A 6,748-nucleotide genomic window follows, 5' to 3' on the forward strand; every position below is an offset into this window, starting at 1 on the left:
GCCTTCTATGGCAATGGTGCTTCTCTGCATTCAGTTCAGTCGCTCAGTCGTGTCCAACTCTTTGTGACCCCATGAATCGCAGCACACCAGGCCTGCCTGTCCATCACCAACTCCCGGAGTTCACTCAAACTCACATTCATTGAGTCGGTGATGCCATCCAGCCATCTCATCCTCTGTCATCCCCTTTTCCTCTTGCCCCCAATCCCTCCCAGCATCAGAGTCTTTTCCAATGAGTCAACTCTTCACATGAGGTGGCCAAAGTATTGGAGTTTCAGCTTTAGCATCATTCCTTCCAAAGTACACCCACAGCTGATCTCCTTTAGAATGGACTGATTGGATCTCCTTGCAGTCCAAGGGATTCTCAAGAGTCTTCTCCAACACCACAGTTCAAAAGTATCAATTCTTCAGTGCTCAGCTTTCTTCACAGTCCAACTTTCACATCCATACATGACCACTGGAAAAACCATAGCCTTGACTAGATGGACCTTTGTTGGCAAAGTAATGTCTCTGCTTTTCAATATGCTGTCTAGGTTGGTCATAACTTTTCTTCCAAGGAGTAAGTGTCTTTTAATTTCATGGCTGCAGTCACCATCCACAGTGATTTTGGAGCCCCCCAAAATAAAGTCTGACACTGTTTCCACTGTTTTCCCATCTATTTCCCATGAAGTGATGGGACCAGATGCCATGATCTGCGTTTTCTGAATGTTGAGCTTTAAGCCAACTTTTTCACTCTCCACTTTCACTTTCATCAAGAGGCTTTTGAGTTCCTCTTCACTTTCTGCCATAAGGGTGGTGTCATCTGCATATCTGAGGTTATTGATATTTCTCCCAGCAATCTTGATTCCAGCTTGTGCTTCTTCCAGTCCAGCGTTTCTCATGACGTACTCTGCATATAGGTTAAATAAGCAGAGGGACAACATACAGTCTTGACGTACTCCTTTTCCTATTTGGAACCAGTCTGTTGTTCCATGTCCAGTTCTAACTGTTGCTTCCTGACCTGCATATAGGTTTCTGAAGAGGCAGGTCAGGTGGTCTGGTACTCCCATCTCTTTCAGAATTTTCCACAGTTTATTGTGATCCACACAGTCAGAGGCTTAATTCCCTTCAAAATGAAAAATACTGGGACAGGTAAGTAAAGACTGAGTTGTTGCCCATAGGAGTTTTTACATCAGATCCCCTTGATCTCTGCTGTGCCTGTTTTCTGGGAAAACTTCTGCTTGAATCTTTATCAGCCTGATTGAAAATTTTGTGATGAATGAGTCCACATTAGCATCCCTCTGGTGTGAGGCATCCATTTCTATTTTCTATATGGATCTTTCATTTCTCGTTTTTACAAATTGATAAAGTACAGCAACCAGTAGTAGTTGATAAAGGGTAACAAAACCAGCAATAAACACCTGTAAAGATCATGTCTTAATCTAACCCATCCTTGTAACTGTTTGAAAATAGCATCTTAAAATAGAGTGCATTGCCATTCAAATCACTGAATTTAGACTCATGACTAGATCACAAGGACACCCACCCATGAGCTCACAAAGAGGGATGGAAGGGAAACCACAGTTGCCTATGCCTGGAGTGGCCTTTCAGTATAGATATGAAAAGTTGTGATATTCTGGGTATAAAACTAATGCTCCTGAGGATATTGAAACAAGGCATCTTGTTAACAGCAAAATTTCTTTGTGACTATCACGAATGTCATAGTGCCTTTTTATTATCTTCTTTATAAATCAGATAGATGTCTCTGCCCTTGGTGAGACTTCAGTTTCTTCATTTTCATTATTGAATCTTTCCCTTGTTCTTCATCCATTCTCAGATCTTCAGCCACTGGTCATGAGTTTCCAGACCCCTCTCCATGCAAGAGGGAAGCAAACAAGACCATCAAGTCTGGCATAAGAAGGTGAGAGAAGAGTCTTACTGTGTAGTCAGCTGAGCATCCCATTCCTGCCCATGATTCTTGGGCCTCTGGCAGCCATAGCAGCAATTTTCTTCATGTAGGCTTTGGGTTAAGAGGGTCCCTCTGTGGTTATGGTTCTCTGTGTAAGAGTTACTCTATAATCAATTTGGAAAGAAAAGAAATCAAGGTCATTTGAAACTCTCCTGATTAAATAGCTTAACTTTTGTGCCTATAGACCAAAACATTTGGTCACAACCATCTTCTTTTGGGGGGAGTTTTATTTACATTGCATTTCTCTGCTCATTTATTCAAAAAAATTTTTTTCATTAACTTTTAAATGGGAATGAGGTAAGGTAGTCTTTAGAATTCCTACTACCCACAATGAATTGCAATGATTATTATACTTCTGTAGGTATTAATTCACTTATGACATAAATTTTTATCGTGATATGTTTGCTCCTTGGGCTTTGCTCAAAAGGTTATTTGGGGTCTAAATATTGTGACCAGTGAAATACCAAGAGCCAAGGCAAGTTCTCCTGAAATTCAAAACTTTTGGGAGCACAGATTAAATTCTCTGCAGAGATTTTAGCCTAGAAATGACATTAATTCAGTCCCCGACACAGATAAGTTGATTCCTGGCCTTCAGATTTCTTCATCACTCCTCAGTGGTCTCCATTAACTGCCTCTAATCTTTGCAAGGTGTTTCCTTCTTCACACTCTGTTCAACCACCTTTTAGAACTTGCCAATTGTTTCCTACTGGGTCCCTGATTGATACACCTCTCTTCCTCTGCCAAGGGCAGGAGAACTATGGCAGGATATTCTTATTTAATTTTCAATGAGTTCCATGAGGGCAAGGACAATGGGCTTTGCTTTGCTCTGTCTGTTTTTATAAATGGATTAATTAATGTAGGAACATTGTTGGTCTGTCTTCGGGAAAATTATCAGTGAAGCAAGGAACAGGGGATCTTAAAATGATATTTACATTTATGCAAACATATCATAGGGTCTGAGCTATACGTGTCTTACGTAAATTGTTTGTATATTGTCAAAGCCAAGTTTCACCTTGCTGATCACAATATGAGAATGAAATAACCCATACTGGAAGAATTAATTCTTAAAATGTTTCAAGTAGTAGATGTGCTTTTTGAACACAGGCTTTTAAAAAATCTTCTCTTTTTCATTGCTGGTTCATGAGTACCCAGCCTGGAACATAAGGATTTTCAGATATTATTTCACACACATACTCTAGTAGTTTATTGTACAGAGATAGTGAAGGACAGGGAAGCCCGGTGTGCTGCAGTCCATGGGGTCACGAAGAATTGGACACAGTTTGGCAACTGAACAACAAATACATTAAAAGTTAATTAGTGGATTTGCAACTCTAGAACAGAAATATATTAAGTGATAATATGCTGAAGCCCAGAATCAGTCTGCATACTTACTGTTCAGTTGCTCTGTCATGTCCGACTCTGCGACCCCATGGACTGCGGCATGCCAAGCTTCCATGTCTTTCACTATCTCCCGGAGTTGAACTGTTATGCTCATGCTCATATAGAATAACAAAAATGTGTCATCCTCTAGTGCATTGATTTAATAGCTTTTTATAGATCTCAATCAAGCAATTATTCCCAAACCCCCGCTATTCTGACCTTTCTCATCATTGTTTTTCCTACTATAAAAATCATTTTGTACATAGTACCAGGTACTGACCAGGAATCTTAAGCACACACTACCCCTAAATTCTTAAGCTTTAATCTTTTGCAGTAGCTCTTTTGTTATGAAGAGAAAGGTTTGCTCAGAGATACTAAAAGCAGCAGGCAGGACTTTGAAGATATATAAAAGGATGTTTTCTAAGTGTTCAGTGAAATACTTATTTATCTTTCTTTTTACTTATGGGACTCTTGATTGATTAATTTTTTCCAGTTCTCCAAATAATAAAGTTTACACTCTTTTTTTTCTTTTCTTTTCTTTTCAGTTCCCATTTATTTTTGGCTCTTGGGGCAATGTCATCTTTTCAATATGAAAAAAAGCAGCAAATTCATCACAATAGAATCTGAAGTGTAGAATAGGACAAAATCAAGAGGTGGGGAAGCAGTAGCAGAAGAGATGAGATGTTTGCCAAAAGATGGAAGGTGTTCTGTCCCCTGTCTAGGGAATGACGTTTAGGTGGCAGCACATACCTTTCCATATAGGTACAGAAGGGGCTGATATATATATATATATATATATATTTTTTTTTTTTTTTTGTAAGAAAAGATGGGGTGGGAAGGGGTTTTCTGGAGGCTTAGAGACCAAGGCTATCTCTTGCTTCTCTTGATGATCCCCTTTCTCAAACAGGGGAAAGGAGGGAATCCAATGTTATTATGAAGGAGATAAAGTGGAAGAGGAAGGGATTCCCACTTGATAGGGTGGGGGCCAGAAACTTGCAAAGGTAATAGCTCAGGACAGAGCTTGGAAGGAGTCTGAAAATGAAGATAATACTGTCAACACCTCTGCAGAAGCTGAGAGGAGTGGGGAGATACCTGGCACCTAGGACTTCAGTACCCTGGATGCCCTTCTCCAAACCCAACCCTTTCTGGTAGGGACTTCTCCCCACTGCTCAGTTTCCTTCCCCTGGGCCAGCACACCGGCCTAGGATGGCAGTCACTGATGCAGGTTTTCAGCACCCGGTTCTAAATGAGATTTGAGGAAACCCAGCCTCTTGGAGAGCTATCTCGAGAGGGAAATGTTAACTGGACAGATGTGAGGAGTGGGCACCAGAAGGAAAATGACAGGGTTACCCAGAATGGCAGAAATCTAGGCTCCCCAAGAGTGGAAAGAGAGAAGAGACATTCAACAAACAACAAATATTTATTGAGCGCCTATTATGTGCCAAGCACTGTTCTAAAATCCCCTCCCCCCACAGAAAAACAAGATAGAGGCAGAAAATGCAAATTCTGAGGGAGAGGAAAGGGGTCGTTGAGGAAGAAGGCTGAGGGGATTAAGAAGCCTAAGGTGATAGGGACTTGGCCTTAGGCCTTCTCTTCGGCCTCCTCACTGAAATCCTCTTCCTCTTCTGCGGTGGCATCCTGGTACTGCTGGTACTCGGAGACGAGGTCATTCATGTTGCTCTCAGCCTCAGTGAACTCCATCTTATCCATGCCCTCACCTGTGTACCCGTGGAGGAAGGCCTTCTAGCAGAAAATGGCCGTGAACTGCTCTGAAATACGCTTGAACAGCTCCTGGATGGCCGTGCTGTTGCCAATGAAGGTGACTGCCATCTTGAGACCACGGGGTGGGATGTCACAAACAGCTGTCTTGGCATTGTTGGGGATCCATTCCACGAAGTAGCTGCTGTTCTTGTTCTGCACGTTGAGCATTTGCTCATCCACCTCCTTCATGGACATCCGCCCACGGAACACAGCAGCCACGGTGAGGTACCGGCCATGGCAGGGGTCACAGGCAGCCATCATGTTCTTGGCATCGAAGACCTGCTGGGTGAGCTCAGGGACAGTGAGGGCCTGATACTGCTGGCTGCCATGGCTGGTTAGAGGGGCAAAGCCAGGCATGAAGAAGTGGAGGCGTGGGAAGGGCACCATGTTGACGGCCAGCTTGTGGAGGTCAGCATTGAGCTGGCCAGGGAAGCGGAGGCAAGTGGTGATTCCACTCATGGTGGCCGAGACGAGGTGGTTCAGGTCTCCGTAGGTTGGTGTGGTCAGCTTGAGGGTGCGGAAACATATGTCGTAAAGGGCCTCGTCAATGCAGTAGGTTTCATCAGTGTTCTCCACCGGCTGATGGATGGAGAGGGTGGCGTTGTAGGGCTCAACCACAGTGTTGGACACTTTGGGTGAGGGCACCACACTGAAGGTGTTCATGATACGGTCAGGATACTCTTCACGGATCTTGCTCATGAGCAAGGTGCCCATTCCGGAGCCAGTGCCCCCACCCAGCGAGTGGGTCAGCTGGAAGCCCTGCAGGCAGTCACAGCTCTCGGCCTCCTTCCGAACCACATCCAGGACCGAGTCAACCAGCTCGGCTCCCTCTGTATAGTGGCCCTTGGCCCAGTTGTTGCTTGCCCTGGACTGACCAAAAACAAAGTTGTCTGGTCTGAAGATCTGACCAAAAGGACCTGAGAGAACAGAGTCCATGGTTCCAGGTTCTAGATCACCAAGATAGCACGAGGGACATATTTGCCACCTATGGCTTCATTGTAGTACACGAGATGCGGTCCAGCTGCAGGTCGCTGTCCCCATGATAGGTGCCGGTGGGGTCGATGCCATGTTCATCACTGATCACCTCCCAGAACTTGGCACCGATCTGATGGCCACACTGACTGGCCTGGATGTGCACGATTTCCCTCATTGTTAAAATTTATTCTAATCCTTTTGCTCGCCTCAAAGTGTGCACGGGGCAAAAAAATAATATGGAATTAGTTTTTCTCTGCTGCTGGTCGCAGGGTGGAAAGATAGAATGGGACCCGGAGGCTGAAGCAGTGAGGTCCGAACGTGGTGGCAGGAAGGTTCTGAGAACAAGTTTACACTCTTAACACTGGCAATTATCTTTCACCCAGAACTCCTTCTAAGTAAATTTTATTTTCTTTATAATCCTTATTACATGTAAAATTTTCTTAATATATTCATCTTTTTAAAAATCTTTCTTCTCCATAAGAATATAAACTCCATGAAGACTGGTACCAGCTTTATTCTTAGATCTTGGGAAGTATTTGACATATAATATGGATGGAAAAAAAATTTATGAAATAAATCATGATGTCTTTAGCTTTGGGTCTTTAGGTGGTAAAGTTGATTGTGTCACAGGTTATTTGGTGACATCTATGTTTTTAATGCTATGTATTTTCTCTGAAAAGATATTCA

At 43.2% G+C, this 6,748-nt stretch overlaps 1 pseudogene; it reads right to left on the reverse strand.

Annotated features, from left to right (window-relative positions):
* Positions 1-4,217: 4,217 nt before the first annotated feature.
* On the reverse strand, positions 4,218-6,534 carry LOC102394654 (annotated as a pseudogene).
* Positions 6,535-6,748: the final 214 nt, after the last annotated feature.

Source organism: Bubalus bubalis, chromosome 13 (assembly GCF_019923935.1).
Source record: "Bubalus bubalis isolate 160015118507 breed Murrah chromosome 13, NDDB_SH_1, whole genome shotgun sequence".
Classification (NCBI taxonomy): domain Eukaryota; kingdom Metazoa; phylum Chordata; class Mammalia; order Artiodactyla; family Bovidae; genus Bubalus; species Bubalus bubalis.